The sequence below is a fragment of the Oxyura jamaicensis genome, chromosome 3, assembly GCF_011077185.1.
Source record: "Oxyura jamaicensis isolate SHBP4307 breed ruddy duck chromosome 3, BPBGC_Ojam_1.0, whole genome shotgun sequence".
NCBI classification, from domain to species: domain Eukaryota; kingdom Metazoa; phylum Chordata; class Aves; order Anseriformes; family Anatidae; genus Oxyura; species Oxyura jamaicensis.
In genome coordinates, this window is record NC_048895.1 from 106,048,448 (window position 1) to 106,071,419 (window position 22,972).

General features: G+C 37.6%; 1 long non-coding RNA gene across 1 annotated transcript in view; it reads left to right on the forward strand.

The window, feature by feature from the left end:
- The window catches only part of LOC118165254, a 173,268-nt gene that overhangs the window by 34,041 nt on the left and 116,255 nt on the right, over positions 1-22,972 (forward strand). The gene's annotated exons all lie outside the window — the stretch shown is intronic.

Below are 22,972 nucleotides of genomic sequence, written 5' to 3' on the forward strand. Positions count from 1 at the left end.
GCAGCACTGTATGGGCTGCTGCAGGGAAAGTTAACATCCCAGCCAGACCCAGTACAGTGGCTGCCTAAGAATAAAGCTGAGAAAAAAGACTTGGGTTTCTGGGACTCTTTTTACGTTATACTCACTGGGCCAACACAGAGTTATCTGTGTTTTTGAAGGTTAACACATTTGGGTAGAAAATAAAGGACTAGTGTCAACAGAGGATATTCTCTTGCTTTCATTTTATCATAGATCAAATACAGTATTTTTGTTCCAAATTATGAAAACATCCATTTATATTGTGTTTTAGAAAGAACTAAATTAATGCATGTTTGCAGAGACTTTTATTTTTTTTTCATCATTTTGTGTTATTATTGACTGGACAGTGCTCTAAAGTATGGTTTCAGTTACAGCCAGAAATAATCTGCTATTCACTTTGAGTGTAAAGAAATACGTCTTGCCATTAAGTGGAATGTATCTTTGCTGTGTGCCTCATAGTTTTGTCATACTCGAACCTGTTGCATGAACTGTAATATTTGTAACAAATGGCTGTGGATCACTTTAAGAAGCTGCAGTAGGAAAAGGACTAGGCCTCAAACAGAGGGTTCAAAATACAGTGTTGTAGATAGTCTTCATGGTCAGACAGCGTCATTTCAGCTGTCTCTTTGTTGTCCCTGCATTCATTTCACCTCATAAGCTTGACTTACTCTTTGTGAACACAGCCCCAGGGACTGAGAAGGAATGGCCAAAAGATGCATGTTTTTCTTGGTAAATCTAGGCATCGCGTTTAATATTTCTTCATCAGTTGTGTACTTGAGTGATGTCTTCAGCTTCCTCAGTTTAGTATTGTAATTGGCTGCAAAAGAAACCTCAGAAGGAACTTCTTTCCGAAGGAAGTTCCTTAAAATCACTTTTGCTTATTTTTAAGATTAATTAAGGAACTAAGAAATAACATGAAAAATGTGCAGAGAAAGTATTCAGCAGCACATAATATCCATTAGTAAATTGGGGGAATATCAGTTCGATGCAGTGGTTGTCACATCTTTTTAAACACACTGATTAATGGGTGGATCTATTACTGAAAGCATGAGTATTTAATGTATTCAAAGAAGTTAAGTGTATGTCACCACTCACAGACCTGTTTCTCTAGCATAGCATTTCACATTTACAGTGTTATAACTACTGAGAACACAATGGAAGAAGATAGACAAGTGTAACTCATAGCACAAAGCACTAAAAATGCAATGTGATCTGTAAGTGATATAAACTGACATATAAGAAAATATCAGTAGTATAATTTAAATACAGTAAAAATGAAGCTGTCATCAGTATTTGGATACGTATTCTTAGATTAAACATTTTCAATTGTGACACTGAGTTCCATATTCTTTTCTTCCACCCTGTTTTATGGACAAATGTGTTATTTGGAGACCAGCATGTGGAAACACTATGGAAATGGCAATTCTGTGAAATACCATTTGAGAACAGAGACACACTTTTAAACAAGGAATGGAATTCAGGTCAAGCATCACAAATGAAATGGTTATTGTAGAAGCACTGAGAGCTAGCCATCTGCCACTGCAACACTCAAAAGGGCTGAGATGCAGGGTCTCTGTACAGATATTCCTATTGCAATACCAGTTAAGACCCACAGAAGTCTCAGCTACAGCCATTAGTGTAACAACAGATTTTCTAAACTGACAAATATGCTACATAGCTAAAAACACTGTCCTTGTGTCCATATAGTAAAGTCAAGCAAGGAGAGGAACAGCCTTATTTTAAAGAGGGCAATTTGTGCCCCTTAAGGGACTGATCCTGAATTATTTACTTGGATGCTGATTATAGCTCTTTTTTTGTCATGAATAAGATGTTCTGTGTGTTGGTGCCATGCTGAAGATTTAAATGTCCCACACATTTGATCCAGGCTGGGGCTGTGGCAACTACTGCACAGCTGATGACAACAAAGGCTGGTTTCAAGCTCATTGTCATCACCATGGTGTTACACCAGATGAATGGGTGGCATTGATTCTGATTGGCATATTCATTCACATGCATTCAAAGCTCATGAATTTTACTTAACACGTCCCTTTGCTTATTGGCTGGGATTTAATTGGAGTGATGTATTGCAGCACTGCTAGATGAAGTGGAACAGTTTCTATTTTTCTTTTTTTTTTTTTTTTTTAAGTTCTCTTTCTTCCAAACCTCCCAACTAGAGACACCACAGCATTATTTTTTACAATCACCAAGGCATTTCCATGTATAGAACCTAATTCTTGGCTTTGTATGGAAGTTTGCATTTAATATTTGTAGACAGAAAAACAAATAGACATAGGGAGAACTCACACAGATTTAAGTGTTGACTTTCATTACTGGGTTCACAAATTGTTTATTTAGTGTTTTCTTTACATACCAGGAAAGCAAGAGGTCTTCTTTTGTGTTTGCTTCTATGATTTTTTTTCCAACTTTCCCATATTTTAACATCTTTCTCAGATAGTTGAAATGGAGAATCCTGACCTCTTGGCTAGCAGATTGTTGGTAGCTTTCCAAATAGTGCATAAATATGAGATTATGTGCATACATATAACAGATATACTCTTGTGTATATGTCAATGTACGTTCATAGTTATTGTGTATTTTTCAGAAATAGTAAGAAAAAAATACTACACAAAACTTAGAAGAAAAAAGAATGCTTCCACTGAAGAGAAACCTATGTTGAGTTTACTCATTGTCTTTTTTAGCCTGAAAAGCAAAAACTTTCATCTGAAAATCAAATATTTCTGTCAGCAAAATCAAAATGAAATATTTGGTTTGGGGTCAGATCAATCCAGGTCAAGATATTTTAGTTTGCTGAACAAGATCAAAGCATTTTGTTTCAAGGCAGTTCTGTACACACTGTGAAATGTATTGGCAGAAGCTCACTGCAACGTCGGGTCAATGTAGAGAGTACCCTTCGGGAGCAATTAATAGCATCTATGGTTCATGCTTTGAGCTACATCTGGAGCTCTTGAGGCTTTCTTCATTGTTTCTAAAATTCAGGCAGACTTCTTGAGCAAAAGTATCACTCTAAATAATGCCTCTCTGTGTCTGCATAGGTTTAGTATTTCTTCCGTCCTGGCCCCCTACTTATTCATTCCTCCTGGAGGAAACCACACCATCCAGTGTATAATCTCATGATACCTTTTCTCTTGTTGACTGTAGAGGTCATTTTGAGTCATTTCATAGAAATTGTAAAATGGATAGCAAATACAGTGCACAGAGATTATATGCAATAATGTTTTTAATTTACTGCTGTGAATTATACATTCTATAAATACTGAGTATACATGAATTGCATGTATATGTTTAGTATTGTTGCTAGCATACATAATCAGTTAAACCAAAATCACATGAAAGATTTTAACTAATATGGATATAAAGCTATAAATATGTCAGATAAGACCTAGAGGGTATTTGAAAGACAAATGAAAAAAAACGTGATGTGGATCTTTGTTGGCCTTAGCTCAGTTCAGCAAATGTATAAATAATTTCTTCATGTTAAAATAGTATGTAGAAATAATTTATGGTAAAATAAGACTGTATCAAGCACTTTTATGTATGGTTAGTTGCTTCTGCATATGATTAGGTTTTGTACTCAGTGTGGTGATTCTGGAATTAAAAAGATATCCCAAATACTTGTTGTCTTCAGAAAACTGCCAGGCAATAAAATTCTGACTATTCTCTCGTCTTCCCAGCTAGCTAATGCACCAATGTACTTAGTAACATATTATGAGCATATTATGAAAACAGAACCCATTCCATGCCACAGTTTGAACATCTCTGAGGCACAAACCAGGAAAGCCACAAATAATCTAAATCTGAAATGTTTTCCCAGATTATTGCCATGTTTCTTTTTTACTGCTTTATGTGTCATGACATTCCCTGATTTACTGCTTTTCATGTATTAAATCAAGCAAGGTTGTTTGGAGGTAATAAAATTAAGATTATGAACATCTGCCTAGCTATAAGTGGTTCTTTTGGTTTATGTCGCCTTTTTTTTTTCTTTTTTTTTTTTTTTCTTTTTTTACTAGTGGAGAATAAATATCACTTGCTTTTACAAAAATACATGGACATACCTGGGTTATGATAAAATAAAACTAATAATAATAAAAAATCTTTGACTTTTGATATATTTGAATCAACAGTTCATAATTAATCTAATAGAGGATATATCTGAACACTATTGGGCTTTCCTTTCTGCAATTTTAAGTAGCATTACATAGTCTGAACTGCATTCTGTGGAGACATACTAAATATTGTTGGATAAACTAATGAACTGTGACTAAGGATATAGAGTTTAACAATTACTTTTCCCTGAAAGTTTTTAAGAAGGTCAGACCAAACTATTGATTCTAACCATTGTTATAAACACAGTCTAAAATGTTGGAAATTGATGGGAGAGCTTCCACTCACTTTTCACTGTTGGATTAAGCTTCCAGTGGTCCAAAGTAGAGTATAATTGGATGTAAATAAGATATTGGGATATAAAACTAAGTTTTTCAGAAAAAGAAAAAAATGTTTTTGCTCAGTGCTAAAATCTTTATTTCTCAATCAACTTTTTTACTTAAAAATAACATCCAAATGGAAATAACTGCATTTCTTTTGGGAAAACACCTAAAGGCTAACACCTTTAATGGAAAAGTATAGATACAGGTAGTCCATCTCTGAGTTGTGCTTTATGTGATCCAGTGCATGGAAAACATATCACAGGTTCCAGCCCCAGTGATTCAAAGCAGATCATTGCATATACTGTTAACACGTGTAGTTTCAGATATGATATTCAGACACTAGCAGTTATCTGACATCAATTTTTCTCACAGCTTTTCACTGGTAACAAGACAAAACTCTACCAAGGACCACATCAATATATGTTTAGAGGCATAGGCTGGAGGGGTTAACCTCTCTTGTAAATGAGGTGACACTCAGGTGGGGCATGGGTCTGGGTGCAGTGTGGATCCAGACACAGCCTCTGCTGAAGCAGCAGCACATGCAAGGGACAGTGTGTGATCAGTTCTTATAGGGATTAACAGTGTGTTAGGTATTTCCCCCATTCTGCTGTTGCTTTCTCCAAGGGAAAAAGCACCAGCTTGGTACAGTTCTTTGGCTCCTTCCACAGGAAAAACAACCACCCCAACCACAACCCAGGACAGACATATTCCACTGGAAAGAACAAATTTTGCAAGAGAGCCTTCTCCTTTGATGTATGTATGTAGTAACAGCGATTGGTGCAGCTAGGGCAGTGGTGCTCTGTGTTATCCCAAATGCAGGCTTTTGTGCGACTCGCGCATTCCAGCCCTTCAGCAGGCAACTGCTAGCTTAGCAACATTAGCACAGTGTCAATATTTGTCTGCCCAAATCCCACCATTATAGGTGCTGATTAAAGCTGGATTTTACAGATACTAATTGCTGTTTTACCCTACCTTCCCCTCTCCTACTCGCCCCTTGCCTCGTCAAGATAAGGGATCACTTCAGCCCATAAAGGAGTCTCAGAAGTTCCTATCACTAGTTCTTTCAGAAAAGAGTCTAAGGACATTTGTTTGGACATAATTGTTAGTTATGCTTATTCAAAGACTTTATGATTTCCCAAATAATGTATATTTTTGCAGTATTTTAGCCTGGTGTCAAATCTACTCTACTTAAAACACAGGATATTACCTATTCCTTTATGTTTCATCCTTCCCTTTCTTCTCTCAGTCTGCTTCTCTGTCAATTTAAAGCCACCATACGGATGACATAAGTTTCAGCTGTCTAGAATGAGAAGAAATGAGCAGTTTGGGTAGCAGAAGAGGCCATAAGAAAACAGAGGATAGAAGGGGATAGCTCTCCAGACATTGCTAAAAATCAAAATATGTACACTCTGTTATATCACAGTCAGTAAGCATTGAGTCTGAAACACCCAGCTGGAATCCTGAGAGCTGCCTCTGCTAGTTCTAGTCATCAAAGTAAATGGTCTTGTTTTGTTTTGTTTTTTAATATGATGACTATATATACCATGAAGGTTCAGAACTTGAAAGGTATTGGTATGTGTAATACTTACTAGTTTCATAGACACTTACTTATCTCAGATCTGGACCACTGATGATTCTCCACATAGCTGTTCAATCATATCTCCCAACACAATGCAAGGGATCAAACAGGGACAGGAATAAATAGATGAAGGTGAAAGTGGCAAGAACTATGTTAATTGTCCTGTCTCGATATTGAAAAAAAAAAAAAAAAAAAAAAAAAAAAAAAGTTTGGCATGGTCCAGGGCTGTGGCATCCAAACCACCATCTCTGTAAAAGACGTTTAGATGTAGAGCTTAGGGATATGGTTTAGTGGAGGACTTGTTAGCATTAGGTCAGAGGTTGGACTCGGTGATCTTGGAGGTCTCTTCCAACCTAGACTATTCTGTGATTCTGTGATTCTGTGATTCTTTATTTCACTTAATTGTGCCTATCCAAAGCATTGGAAGCTACGGACTCTGCAGAGACGTGGACACGGTAGAGCCTTTATTGAGGCAGATGGGATACCCACAGCCAACCACAAGCACGTGACAGACAGGTGAGGTGTAATTTGGACAATGAGATAATAGGGGAAGATAGTTCCAAGCACCAAATAGGTTTCCCAACAGAACATTGCAAATGTTTTAGCAATAGCTGTCTATAGGAAAAGCCAGGCAAGGGCCTAATGCAGTTGCCCATATATTAGTGTCCAGTGCCTTTTTAGGTGGGCTAAAGTATAGAAAATACTTGCACAGGGCTGTAGGTGTGACACAGGACCTGTGGTGACCCATGGCTTTTTGGAACGGCTGTGTGTCGTTCTTTATGGCATCTCACATGGTACCAGGTGAGATGGCATAGACAAATACAGGCAAATGAGTGGAGCCTTTGATCTCCAAAACAAAATGAACATCAGCATTCTTCTGACTAATCCTGAACAGAAATTGGAAAGATTACAATTCTACAATAAACACTAGGAATAAAATATATCAATACTTTCAATAAGAATATTTCTTTGATACACACTAGCTTATTATATATTTATGCTACTCAATATAGAGACATGCAAGTACTGTAAATAGTGTAGGTTTAATACGATTCTCACAGAGACATCTGTTTGTGAATATATATATGTGTATACATGCACCTTTATGTGTATAAAGATATAAATATCTTTAGGTGTATATACATATACAGCTAGAGATACAGATGTATATAGGTTTTTGGGTCTCAGAGCAGTGCATATGTCTCAAATATCACACACAGATGTACTGGCATTACAGACACATAATAAAGTATGTGTCTGGGAAAGCATCCATACTTACACACACATCTATACTGTCTATCTCTATATGAACAGAAATGCAGATAGGGCCATCATGTTAAAACATCACCAGTATCTATTTTTTTGTTTGGAAGCTGTCACCTTCCTTGTTTATAGAAGACTGAACACTGAGCAGAGTTTGAGCGTAAGCCTACAGTACCAGCTTCCGCTTGACTCCAGCCTCCGCTTTGTCTGCTAACACGCCTGGTAACAGTTAAGAGTTTGCTGGTGTGATAGGTGAGCTCCATTCGTCATGGCTAATGTTGCAAGACAGTTGTGCCTCCTTTTGTTTCCGTATTCCCTCGAGGACACATTCTGGAGGCATGGCTGTGTTTACCCTGCAATTTCATTTTTTTATTTTTTATTTTTTTAAGTCACTAATCACATTTACTTTACTTCCTTCCCTAGCACTGTTTACTAGCTTTGGTGTGGACAGATGACTAAGTCAATATATATTAAGGAATACATAACAATGTTGTAATGAGAATTAGTGGTACTCTAAAAAGACAGAGACATTGGCTGCTGCGTTTTGTGCTGTTTAGTCTGGGGGTAATGAAGAGCTCACAGATGACCTGATTTCATTAAAGTAGGTCAGATTTGACTGAAACATAGCTATGGCTCTCTCCCAGCAGTGCAGTGTCTTTTTCTCCCCATTCCTGCTTCAGCCCCTGCTCTTGTCATGTCAGCATTTGCAGTCTTTCAGGGATTTACCTTCAGGCTCTGTTAGTATCGTAGCCAAATATGTACTACAACATGTAATCTCCAGTGCTCCCTGTGTTTTGTCAGAGGATGTGTGATGGAAAGGATGACCATACTTCTATTTTTACTACAGGAAAGGTGATGGTGTGAGAGGATAGCACACTTGATAAGAGATCATTTATGTATGATAGATATTTCCCAATGAAACCCTATCTGGACAGGGTGCCTGACAGGTTTGCTGTGAGGTAGCTGATCCAGATAAAACCCTATGTTCATACACAATTTTCATAGAATCATGAAAATTGTTTGGGTTGGAAGGGACCGTAAAGATCACCCAGTTCCAACCCCCTGCCGTGGGCAAGGACACCTCCCACCAGACCAGGTTGCTCAAATGCCCATCCAGCCTGGCCTTGAACACCTCTAGGGATGGGGCATCCACAGCTTCTCTGGGCAGCCTGTGCCAGTGCCTCACCACCCCCTGAGTGAAGAATTTTCTTCCTTATATATTAGGAAGAATGATATATATATTCCTAAATAATAATAATATCTAATTAAATCTATCCCTTTTTAAGTTTAAAGTCATTGCTACTTGTCCTATCACTGCACCCCCTGACAAAGAGTCACTCCTCAGCTTTTCTGTAGCCCCCTTTTAGGTACTGGAAAGCTGCTGTAAGGTCTCCCTTCATCCTTCTCTTCTCCAGGCTGACCAACCCCATCTTTCTCAGCCTGTCTTCATAGGGGAGGCGCTCCAGACCTCATGGCTCTCCAGAGCTCATGGCTCTCCAGAGCTCATGAGCTCTCCAGAGCTCATGGCTCTCCTCTGGATTCATGAGCTGAGTGCAGCACTCCCTGTGGGGTCTCATGAGAGCAAAGGTGAGGGGGAGAATCACCTCCCTCACCCTGCTGGCCATGCTGCTTTTGATGCAGCCAAGGATATGTCTGGCTTTCTGGGCTGCAAGTACACGTTGCTGGCTCATGTTGAGCTTGTCATCCAGCAACACCTCTAGGTACTTCTCCTCAGAGCTACTCTCAATCTATTCTCCACCCAGCCTGTATTTGGGCTTGGGATTGCCCCTGTCCAGATGCAGGAACTTGCACTTGGCTTTATTGAACTTCATGATGTTCACACAGGCACACCTCTCAAGCTTGTCCAGGTCCTGAATGGCATCCCTTCCCTCCAGTGTATTGAATGCACCACACAGCTTGGCATCATCAGCAAATTGCTGAGGGTGCACTCAATCCCACTGCCCATGTCACTGACAAAGTTGTTAAACAGTGCTGGTGCCAATACAGACCCCTGAGGAACACCAGTTGCCACAGATCTCCATTTGGACATTGACCTGTTGACCACAACTCTTTGAGTGCAATCAACCAGCCAATTTCTTTACCCACTGCGTGGTCCATCAGTCAAATCCACGGCTCTCCAAATTAGAAACAAGGATATCATGGGGACAGTGTCAAATGCTTTTCACAGGTCTAGGTAGATGATGTCAGTTGCTTTTCCCATATCCCTCAATGCTGTAATGCCATCCTAGAAGGCCACCAGATATGTCAGGTACAATATGCGCTTAGTGAAGTAATGTTGGCTGTCACCAATCACCCCCTTATCTTCCATGTGCCTTAGCATAGTTCATAGTTTCCAGGAGGATCTGCTCCATGATCTTACCGGGCACAGAGGTGAGACTGTAGTTCTCTGGGTCTTCCTTTTTTCCCTTTTTAGAAATGGGGGTTATGTTTCCCTTCTTCCAGTCAGTGGGAACTTCATTGGACTGCCATGGCTTCTCACGTATGATGGGCAGTGGGTTAACACCTTCATCTGCCAGTTCCCTCAGGACCCACACATGCACTTCATCAGGTTTCATGGATTAGTGCACCTTTAGGTTCCTTTTATTGTCTCAAACCTGATTTTCTCCTAAAGTGGTTCATCATTGTCCTAGTCCCTGCCTTTGTCTTCTGGGGCTTGGGCTCTGTGGCTAGACTAATATTCTGATATTCCATTTATTTGCATTGGCTTTATTTATTTGCCATGTTACCATATAATTTTGTATTTATTTGCCATATTTAACCTCCACAAGTTTTACGGTAGAGTAACCATGCTGATTTTGCAAGATCTTAGCAGAAAAACACCTTAAAAAAGGTTCTGAGTACATCTTTATTAGACCTTGTGCTCACAGGTAAGAATGTCAATAGATATAAAATTATTCATAGCTTTGATGGGATGGATATAACACTGTGAGATAGATACTGGAAACAAAGACAAAAATAGGTATTGTCATGCAGCAGGAGATCTGCTAAGAGAGTTTTCTTCTGGTATCACTGGGAGTAAGGTGGGATCTGTAGACAAGATCTTAACAGAGATATTAGGGAAGCTATTCAGACAGTGCTCAACTTGAATAAAATCAGGACCTGTTAGTTGAAAAAAATGGCATAGTAAGATTTATATTCTCTTATGGACGTATATACTGTCATATAATCTCTTTTACTGGAAGAGATTTAATTAATTAATTATTTTTTTCACTGGCCTGATAAACATGCTCAGGCTTTATGTTCAGCTGCTAAAAGTGCACTAATCTTTTATGCTGAAATTTTCTTGTTATTTTCATTTAGCCTATAGTTATATTATTCCCAGAGAGAAATACAATATCGTACCTCTCTCTGTTTAGAAGACTATCAGATTTTTCTGTGTTTCATGCCAAAACATCTCTGAAAAGGTATTATCCAAAACACATTGCCTTTCTTTTGCAGACATACTACATTTAAACCTTGGCCTACAGTGCTGTTTAAATTTGGGAACTCTGCTTTCCCAGCTCCCTCCTCCTCACTTCTCTTTCTTGCCCTTAATTGTTGTGATCATGCCCCTCATGACTTCTAAAGCTGGCATTTTTTTCTCCCATTTGCTTCAGGTCATTACAGTAAAAATCTTTTCATTCCTGAAATCTTTTTTCCCCCCATTAGTCCTGAGACAAATAAATTGATTGTGATTTTCAGAGGCAACTGGGGTGGTCAAGCAGTTCCCAGAGAAGTCTGTAATAAGATTACTTGTGTTAGTAATCTGAGGAGCATGGGTTTTTGAAAATTCCAAATCTTATGGCTACATTTTGGCATTTGAATATTTCTTCTACTTGCTTTCCCTTTACAAAAAGCACAGTAGCTTTATACATTTCACACCATTATAACAAAAAACAATACTATTTATTATAACATAGAAATATTGTGTCTTGTTTAACTTAGAAAAAAATAATAATAATAAAAAAAAATAACCTTTTGGGGTCATCGAGTCCTTTCTTCTCCTCTTTCTAGCAACTGTACAACACAGTTTTGTTCCTAAACATATCAGGTTCTATTGCCAAACAACTTCAGTTTCCCGCTCTGACCTTGTATACTCATGCAATGGTGGTCTGCTTGAACTAAAATAATTTGAAGAGTCTAGTTATGTCAGAAAAAAACAGTGTTTAAAATAATTGGTATGATTTGCTGTAAACAAGTAAGATTGGCATAGTCTCAGTAAACAAACACCACCACCACCACCACCAACAACAAACAGGAAAAGCTATGTTCACAAGAGGGGCTTTAAAACATAAAGTGCACTGTTTTTCAAGGCCTTGCTATGACTTGGGAGTCTTAATATCTCCATTCTCTTCTGACAGAAGATGTGCTTGTCTGTCTGTGCTGTAGGGACGCACCATTACTACCATTTGTGAATGAAAAAGTAACACAGGAAACATCTACGCAAATTGATGACAGTAAGAAAGACAGCACAGCAGAAAATCAGTCCCAGCCCAAGAACAGAATGATAACATCTCCTGTAATGCTTGCCCAGTTTGGGATGTTTGATGACGCTAGTGGGAATCTGGTCACACAGAGTTTTATGAATCTTCAGTTTGCAGTTTGTACTACCTGGGTAATGACTTGGGTTATTCCAGGGTGAGCGAACTGTAATGTTACTGACTACTGTTGTGTTGGCAGCTGTATCTGTTGTTTCTTTCTTTCTCTCTCTCTCTCTCTCTCTTTTTTTTTTTTTTTCTTTTAACTGAAAGATGCAAAAGATTTGTGTTCACCGATTTTTCTCAATACAGATTAACTGGAAGGATCTTCATTTTCAGCCTCAGATTCATCTTTTATAAGCTTCAACAAAAGCATAACACTTCAGTTTACTACCACCCTCAAATCAAAGGAGGGAGATCAAAAACCTTGCCTTGAAAAGATTATGCAACTCAATAGGACCTGATCTTGTTGTATTATTGCATCCATTACAACAGCACAGTTCAGGCAGGTGTTAGTTTCAATTAACCTGGGATTCAGGTATTCACAACATCTTGTCTGCCAATTACTCACATAATTACATGGCCCAGAACTGTAGAATAGAATCAGCCATCATGCTAGGCATGTGTGATTGCTGAAGAAAAGAGGAATTCAGAGGGTGTATGAGTAAAGCACAGCTCCAATGATCATGGACAAAAGTGGTCTTTAGTGAAGAAAGCTTATTTACTAGGCTCTTGCTGATCTCTTGAATGCAGGAACTGTGCCAGCAGTGTTTGTGTGACACGCAGATGCCTCACAGCTGTCCGTTGTTTTTGTATTCTTATTCAGTCAGTAGGTAAAGTGAGAACTTATTTAGCATTTTTCAAGGAAGAAACTGAAAGGCATTCCAGGGAGCTAATGACACAGCAATATATGGCAAGAAATCAAAATATGAAAGTCAAGAAGACCTTAAATCCAACTTTCTCAGATCAGGATGTCAGCTGAAAAAGACAACTGCTGACATTTTGACCTGAAATATCTAGTGACTTGGTCAATATGAATACCTTTTTTGTATGGCCTCAGAACTGTACTGTCAAAATTCAATCCACCATGGGCCTCCCCATAAAGATCTTCTAAGGTCAAAGGCCAAAGGTCTTTCTGAGCCCTAAATGCTATATATCTTTGTACTATTTCAAGCTATAATAGAAAATGTGACATTATGGACGAATGTTGTGAAAAGTAGCAGGTATTTTGACAATCTCAAGTTGTATAAACTTTATCATATATACTTAATGTCATTTAACTTTAATGACAACACTGTGAAGGAAGCAATAGAAAGGTGAACTGTTTCTTTCCACTCATATAGATCCAGACTATGTTTAACCTAGCACACTTTCTAGCAAAATAACCATTTCAATGAAATGGTTTGTGGGGTAGGATGCTACTCATCACTGTTGGCAAAATATGGGCTCTGATGTGAATAAGATGTAAAGCTAACAGCATTTGACAATGTTACAAGCATGCTTCTCATTCCAAAGAAGAATCTAGGCTATTATAACTTTTTTTTATTATAACCTTTTTTTTTTTTTTTTCTTCCCATAGGAAGTATTTTGATATGTATTTTGATATAAGCATTAGCTTTTGGATTTATTTTCAATATAATAATCTTATCATCAAATGTAATGCCTATTTGTAAATTTCTTCAACATTCGCACTCTAAGCTCAAATATTTAAACAAGGAATTTCCCAAGGGGCATACATATCCATGCATTTTAATTTTTATAGCAACTCTTTGTTTTTAGGGGAGTGCATGGGTTATGACTAATGCTATACTATGAATAGCATCTAATTTTTTTCCTCTCACATATATTTGTGTTAGTGTGTATAGTTATTTACACAGCTAATTTATTATTATTTTTTAAATCTAAATTATGTGAATTGTAAATGTTGTATTGAGGAACTTCAGTGTTTTTCCAGTAAGATTGCTAATAGTAAACCAATTCAAACACATACCAGTTCTCTGGTAATTATAGTACCAAAAGCTCAGGGACATTTGTCCCACAATGCAGCTTTTTCTCGACGTCATATCCATACATCTTATATCAATCACAGAAATAATCTATTTGACAGCTGTGCATTTGTGGCATTGTGATACACAAAAGTTCCAGATTAATACACAAGCTCAGAGATATTTGCTGTCATGAGAATAGCAGTTTTAATGCAGTTTGAGTGTTGTCTGTATTCAGAGATCAGTTTTAAGGAAAACAGTCAGGACCCAAACCTACAGATGTTTTTACTGTTGCATACTGTTTTAAATAACACAGTCCTTTTCTCAATAATATGTAATTTTTCTATCACAGGACTAAGGCAAGAATTAGGCATTGAAAAGAAAAGCACCCAGAACTGTTGATATGCTGGTAAACAGAGATTAGCTCACATTCTGCTCAGCTGTAATGGTGAGAAATAGCAGTTTTATGAAGGTTTCTTCTCATCTTTTATTTATTACTGTCCTTAATATCATTCCTGATGGATACCTGAAGCTTTTCAATGCTCATGCACAGATTTTGAATCATGGCCCCAGAGCATCCCCTTTCTTTGGAGGATGAAGAATGAGACAAAGCAGAAGAAGAAATGGGATGACAGCAATGAGTCATTTGTCTCACACAACATGCATGGGTGAGCTGCATCTTGGTTCTGCAAAGCCCATGATGTATAGGCAGGAAGACTGTCTGTAAGACACTACGATCACTTTCCTGTGTTCTTCGGTTTTGCAAAACAAGGACTGGAACAGTATCCTGTCTGGTTCTGGCCATGTGTTACAAGGGAGACATGAACCAGCCAGTAAGAGTCCAAAGTGAATAATAAAATGATCACAGAATGATCTAGAAGATATCATGCTTGAAAAAGGACAGCAAGAATTATAAACTCAGAAAAAAAAAGGGGAGGCAAGTTTACCTGGTGTATGACAGAACCGCTCAGAGGAAAGAAATATGACAAATGAGAAGCATGGAAGTAGTTTAGGTTCAACACTAAAAACAACTACAGAAAACAACAACAACAAAACAACAATGACAACAACAAAAAAAACACCACTTTTCTCGTGGAAGTTCCTACACTGAAGCACTGGAATGAAATTCATATAGAGGCCATGGAGTCCCTGTTAGAGGAAATCTATATAAGTAGGTTAGACAAACATCTCTCAAGACTGCCTTACGTATCATCTCCTGGTGTAGGGAGATGGATCTGGAGTTTTCTTTTCTTGTTTGTTTGTTTTTTTAACCGTATTGTCTCTGATTTCATCTTTAGGCAGGTATAAATCTACTGTAGCTTAGAAGATTGTTCCATCTGATAGCTTTGATAAGTGACACAACCTGCAGGGTTAGCTTTGGGTGAACAGTTCACGTCTGTCAGCATTGCAAAAGCCATAACCATAACCAGCTCTAATTAGCTGCCTATACGGCAATTTTAGCAGCTAGGACAACAACTTGGCTATAAGGATGAATGCTCCTTTCACCCCAGTGGGTGTTTCTTCAATCTCAGTGAAGCTGGTAAGTCAGAGCAAGAAAGCTGACAGTGCTGCTGTCCATGATGTATCTTTTTTTCCTTTGCTATACTGCAGAGGATGTGGGTCTCCAAAACTGTGCATTCAACATCTTTCACAAGCAGTGCTTTCATGGACAGAATAACCTACTTGTGCACTGGTGTTCTGTACTCTAAAATGCAGGGGTTTCAGTGGAGAGGATTAAGGGAGGGAGAGGAGAGATTTATGATAAGCAGGTACTTGGCTGCTCTTTGCCGAAGGCATGTAAATAGAGCAAAATTCTGACATCAGCACGTTTTCAAACTTGGGCTCTGTTATGAGCACTCCTTTCAGACGCGGGTATGTTTTTAGACAGGGTAGAAGGATGACCCAAGAATTCCTCTCAGCCTCATGCATAAATATTTGCATCATAGGCTTCAAGAGCAGAGAAAACGCAGTCTTGCTTTGCTTTCTCCTCCCCCAACTGCATGTCTATCTTTCTCAGTTTTCTAGTATCCCAATGGCAAAAATGCACTTTCAGATGTGATGAGTGTTTCCGATTTGTAATCCAGGCCAGTCTGTGTCTTTGCAAACTGCCAAAATTGTGAAGGATGCTGGTCTTAGCCAGATGCTCATATCTGGGGTCAGAAAAAGGCTGATCCTTTGAATTCTGTTTGCACTGAAGCCAGAAGGCATATGTGCTGTACCTGCCTGAGGGTCGCTTGAGTTGGGAGGCTGATATATTTCTGTCTGTCTTTTCAACCAACTTCTTTGTTTCTCCCACACTGTAGCTGCATAAATTCACATTACTTTCTTTGTTATATCTGTTTCATTTAAAATACACAGGGAGCCTTGTACAGAAAGTGAAACATTCTGGAGGTTTGGCTCTGATACCTCCCAATAAGAAAAAACCCCAACAACAACAAATACATGACAGAGCATTAAGGAGACCTGTTGAGAGGAGATCGTTTAGAGGACACATCAGACTAACCCAATAGGTTGGGATGCGAATCCTGACAAAAGCAAATAGTGACTGCTTTTGACTGCTTAAGGGCAAAGCAAAGTGAACCCACAAGTCATCATAAATGTGGAAAGGGAAACAGTGTAATAGTGTGATTTATCTAAAATCACAGTCCATGTAATTTGATGAAATTAGGGGGAAAAATGAATGCTCCCCGAATTTCCACATGCATATCCATCCCTTAAAAATCAGTAAGGTAACTAAAGTGGCATGTAAGCCCTGTGGCAACTGTCAGATAAATTACACAACAGTGAAGAAATCTCCTGAAAGTAATGCAATATCCAGCTAACCGTTTTTCCTCTTTCAGAAAAAGACCTTGAGCTGCTACAGTTGATTCTACTACAGAAATGTTACAAAATTTCTCACTGAGAAGGCAGATCTGTGTGTTTGTGCATGAATAAGCCTTTTATTTTCTAGACAGTGTGCAAATGGAGGCATAGCAAAAATTATTAAAGGGCACTAACAAGGGAATACCAGTCTTTAGCCTAATTTTTTGGGTAACTATTTCTATTTATTTTTTCATTAAACAAAGTCTGCAGTTGCACAGATTGTTGTTATGAAGTCCCTAAAGCCCTATAAAGCATGGTAATGTGAGTAAGTTTTCAGAATTTAGTAAGTCTAGCTCTGGGATTTTACTATTACCTAATGTTTCCATTCTATGGCACTGTGAAAACACTATAAATGGCACCTTTCATGAGCAAGCTCTTCTGAGACCAATAGGCTGCTTCTGCAGCATGCTGGTGGATCTTAAAACATGCACAGACAGACACACAGACACACACGCATACGCACACAGACACACACTTTGACTGCTCCATTATGAAAGCTTTCATAAGAAAGCAGAATTGTCCCACTCGTAGCTATTATATCTGATGACATTCTTAATACTGGCTATTGTTTGCAGAAAGAAGCTATTGTCTAAGATTGCATATCTGCTGACCAAAGCACATGTAATAAGCATAGCTTTGGACAAACTGAGCCTAGCCCCAGGGAACAGCTTAGCGGTGAGTTTGTTTGAATGTCCTGATTCAATGGTGACCTCCGAAGAGGAAATGCCCACCATTATGTAAGGATTGCTGTTTATCTAAATTTTGAAAAAACATCATCTGTTCCTTTGTGTCCCTAAAGGAGATGGGTACTATTTAAACTAAGACATTGTGTTAATTGAAAAATCTCTGAGTAGCAAAACAGAGAAAACAATATTTCTGTGTTAGAATAACCTAAGTCATATACACTATCCTTCTTGTAAGCACTCAGTAGAGATAGTTTTAAATACAAAACTTCTCAATAGAGCACAAAAAGACAACTTCAAAAGAGACAGAAAACATCCTTACAATCATGTTATCTGTAGCTAGACAGTTTTGCTTGACAGTGATTATGAAAAATCATGTGGTGCTAAAAATGAAAATGCCAGAAAACATGAAAAAATAAATTCAAAAAATCATGAGCATTTTCTGTTTTTCTTGATTTACTGAACGCTTAAGTATATTCAATGGGCATTATTCAGCTTGCAGCTACAGAACTGTAAATTCAGAGTAGAGCAAAATGATGTATTGCCCTGAAATAAATTATTAATGAATTATTATTTCTTTTTCTGATCTGAATTACTTGTGAAGTAATTTTAGTTTCTTTGAAAAGAGCATACTATTTATGACTATTAGTGACTTGTTTATTTCTTGCTTGTTTGTTTTCATATTTGGTCTTCAGGGTGTGCTTAGTTTCATAAAGCCATAGATTATGAAGTCACAAGGGATCATTGTAATCATCTAGCCTGACCTATATATTTTCAGTTTGAACTTGAGTATGAAATGTTTTGGAAAACATTTGGTCTTGATTGAAAGCATTTGTTAGTTGTTTCATTGGCTAATTGCACTCACTGTTAAAAATTTGTTCTTCATTTCTAGTCTTCAACTTTTTAGCTCCATCTTTCAGCCACTGTGTTTTGTTACATATTAGACCAAAGAGATCACAATCACAGTTTTATTTTGTGTGTTTATAAACTTTGATTTCCTGTAGCCTTCCCTCTCACAGACTGAATTTTGGAAGCCTTTTGGTGTAAGGAATGCTTTTTCAATGTTTATTCTCTGAATCTCTTCAGTCCTTCAAAACTTTTCAGACAGTGACACAAGAACCAAACAAAGTATTACAGGGGCAAATGCCGAGATAATACAAACTTTGAGCCTTATACCTATTCAAGGTATTTTCTACATGGGATGATTGTATTAACCCTCCTGGAAAAACTGATGCAAGAACTTGGTCAGCATAACCAATTGCACCTGACCACATGAAAATAAAATTTGCATGCAGTTTCTGAAGCTGTGTGTCACTGACCTGAACTTGTCTTGATTTATTGCTATAAGAGTCATCACCTACAAATTTTAACTGTGTTTGTTTTGTTTTCTTCCAGATTTTTGAGACAACAGTAAGTAAAATATAGTCAAGACCACTTTCATAGAAATGGTCTCATTTTATAACAATATTTTGAGATGTCTTTTATTCCATAGCTTTATGCCCTGTTAAATTTTTATGTGCCATGTTAATTTAGCATCATCTAATTTAATGTAATGTGACTTAAAACTGAATGTCTAAGGGGAAAGACAGGGTTAATATAATTTCCTTCATCAGTTGACTCAAAATCTCATAAAAATGTATTGCTGGTTTGACACGATTTATTTTCTATATAGTTTCCTAAATCGGCATCAATTATATTTCCTTCTTTTAGGCCTTTGCTGAGTCCCGTGTCAGCCAGGACTCAATGCTTATTTTGCCTGAGTTCTATGTCAAACTGACAGCTTATCATTACAGGAGTCTTCTTGTTATATTTTTCAAATGTTCGCATAGCATTATATTTTTCTCATCTGGAATTTCCAAGTTCTAAATGGAAAAGGATAAAAACAAAACAAAACAAAACAAACAAACAAAAAACAACCAAGCTCACTTCATTTGAAACTCTTGGGCATATTATTAGAATGTTTTTTTTGGGGGGGAGGATTAAAATTCGTATTTGTTGAATAGCAATTTCTTAAATTTCTGTGGAAGTGTTTTATTATCACCCATGAGAAATCTGCATATCTAGATTTTATCCAAAAATAAATTGAGGTATTTTTGGAAAATATTAATCTTTATTGAGTTTTGACTGCTGCCACCAAACAACTTGAAGCTGTGACAGTGTGGTTCAGGCCCAAAAAGAGGAAAAACTGAGAAGGTGGTCAGGCATTGGAACAGGCTCCCCAAGGCAGTCGTCGTAGCACCGAGCCTACTACAGTTCAAGAAGCATTTAGATACTGCTCTCAGTTTCATGGTCTGATTTTTTGGGTGGTCCTTTGGGCACCCAGGAGTTGGACTCTACGATCCTTCTGGGTCCCTTCCAACTCAGGATATTCTTGCAGAATATTGCTTGCAAACGTTGTAGTCAATCAGGAAAAGATATAAAAAGAACAAGAAAAATGATCAATTTTATGGAACCTTTCAAAACAGAAATGACTCAGTAAACTGGCATTTAGCCTTGTTCAGATGAGTGAGCGGGGATATAATGCAGGTCTACAAAATCATGTAGGAGCTGGAGAAGGTTAATGAGGAACAATCATTCTGTATCTCGTTGACCATTAAAAAAAAAGGCAGTATGAAACAAAACTAAGAATTGGCAATTTAAAACAGAGAGATGTTTCTTCACACAGTGTATAATTGAGCTGGTGTGTTGCTGGGTGCTTGCAATGATGGAATTTTATACAGATTAAAAAAGCAATAAATTAACATAAAAGAAAAATCCTTTTGGAGCTTTTAAACACAAAGATTCTCACGCCAACTCAGGAAGTACTTTGGGCCACAACATACTGAAAACTGGAAGTGTGTTTGAGGGATGCATCACCATAGACATGCTCTGTCTTGATACTCTTCCCTAGGAGCATCTGCTGGTCACCATTGTATTAAATTAGCTACCAGCCTCTTGTCTTGACCTGAGAGGGGAGAACTCTTCCTATCTGCTGCATTACAACTGAGCACTCTGCACCAATGTTAATGCTCATGTACAGCTGCTCAGCTGTGTCATATGACATTGCTTATGTTCCTTGAGTAGCTGAATATTATCTTGTAAACAAAACAAAACCAATACAAAAGTGAATAAGTGCATGACGACCAAAAACCAGTTAATCCACATGCACAAATACCTTTCTTAATATGTGAACATGGGTGTTGTTTGGAACAGCTATCTCTGCAAAGATAGTGTGACCAAGAAGCTTAACTGCAAAAAATACGTATGATCAAAGATGAGCTAAACAGCTGCCGTAAACTGAAGACAGACTCACAAACACCACCATTGTGCTCTTCATCTGGCTTCAGGCCACAATAACTGCACTGAAGTTGATCTGGTTAATTCAGAGCTACGCCACTGCAACATTAAGTTTCAGTTCAGTGTAAAATACGGATAGGATGTTTCCTAGATCTGCATGTACTGAGATTCTTAATGATCCTCTGTTGTATTACTACAGTATGTGTGATCCTCTGTTGTATTACTACAGTATGTGTGTGAGCAGCTGAAACAGTATGGGCATGTACTGTGATACCTTGGTGAAACTGGAGAGTAAGGTGTCAGCAGGTGAGAGCATTGGAAAATACTGTTGTGGGCCTCCACTCTTTGATAGATGGGTTATAAAGTTATGGTACATGCACAGATTCAGTGATTTTTACCTGTTACCAGACTTTGCTGTACTGCAGCCTGTCTGAGGCATATCACAAGAGGTTAGGTTCCCTGGGGTATGATGAAGGTCACACGAGGGAGCCTATTTCTCTCCATCACCTGAGAGAAAGTCTCAGGTGATTAGGTTAGATACAGATATCAAATTTCTAGATGGCAGTTTATCTCATTTTCAATCCCTAGAGGACTGTTCATCTCATTTTGAAATATGTACCTAGGAAAGGTCAGGTGAATTGTCATGTGAAATGGCTATTTCTCTCTACTGACCACAGAGGCAGTTTAAGGTCAGTAGCTTAGACTCAGACATCCTAGTTTTGTATGGTTAAAGATAGGAATAAAGAATAACACACTTTACTACCACTTTGAGTAGACTAAATGCCATGACAGATATTCCCTTAGTAATAAACGTAGTGTTGCATGTTTTGCAAGTTGGAAAGACCTGCAAAGTCTTCATTTCTAATTAGATTTCACTCAAGATAATGTCAGTGAGCAATTAAACTATTTTCAGGAAATTCTATATTGCCTTAGGATCTTTATGACCTGACATGAGTGCAGAGGCTTCCAAAGCTGGGACAAAGGAAACTATAAATACCAGATGTGTCTATGCGTGTGTCACAGTGAGTCACTTCCAAAGGCAGGATAGATTTCTAAGCTGTTTGCAGTGTGTATAAAATGAGATTTCCTTTGAATTTATGAGTTATCATGATGCAAAACCCACAATTGGGCTGTTTTCTTAACAGCATAAGAGACCGAAAGTATTTTATGGAGTTAGTCAACAGTCTTTGAGGTAAAATGCTATTCTGTAAAAATTACAGTGTTTCCAGTGAATGGGTCAATATGTATTTTTAATGGAATCACTTGAAAATGCTGCCATATTAATTTATAGACTAGCATATAGGAATTTATGCTTTCTTTTTAAGCATGCATAAGCCTTACATTAGGATGTTACATTTTGGGTTTAAGAAAGATTATTTAATCATTTTAAATCATATGTAATATGCTATATTTTATTGCATTTTAATGTTTTACAATGTTCCTTTGCCATTTTTAAACCTAAATATTTTAGTAATTTTTGCTTCAGACAAGTGAATCTTTTGAGATCTTGATTCTCTACCACATGCCACTGTTTAGCAGGAAGCTTACTTTGCCTGCAAGTCTGTCTTGTTGGCTATTTAGAGTCTCACTGACAAACTGAATTGTCAATGGAATGTATTCATTCATTTATATCAAGAGTATTTTCCCTGTCTGCTTTGTTTTCCTCTGAGTTCTTATTTTTTCATCAGCAGCTTGGAAATGAATCAGTGTCTGCTTATTTTCTAAGGGAACTGCAAAGGGAAGGGCTGCTAATTGTCTCATAAAAATATTTGTCAGGAAAACATGTTTGTTTTAAAATGTACTTTTATCCAGAAATGATCTCATGCTTTAAAATTTTCATCTTTGAGGCATGTTTAAAATCTCACAATGTCCAGAATGTTGTTATACAGCCAGGAGGTCTATAAAACCTAAAGATGGATTCAGGGTTTGTCCATGCTGACCCTTCCTCATTTGCCCATGTCTTCTCACTTCCTGGATGTCAAACAGTAATAAGGAAAAAAGACTTCACTAGTAGTTGAGAACTATCTCAACATTGAAGCATTATATTTAATTACAGTATTAGGAAGTCCGTAAAGTTATAAAAATAGACAGAAAACCCACTGGAACAGGCAGATAAATATCTGAAGACTGCTGTTGAGTTCTGATAGCTTCTGATAGCCTCATTGTTTCACTGAATAAAGAAAATATTTGCTTAAAATTTTGAAATATTTTAATTTTTAGAATTTCTTGTAAGGAGTAAGAATTCAAACAGATGCATATTAAAGAAGAACGAGAGCTATTTAATTTCAAGAAAATGGGTCAATTTTCATTGATGCTTGTCCATTTAAAAGATTACACTTTCGGAACAGATGAAGATACAGTAGAATAAAAGTTGCACTGAGTT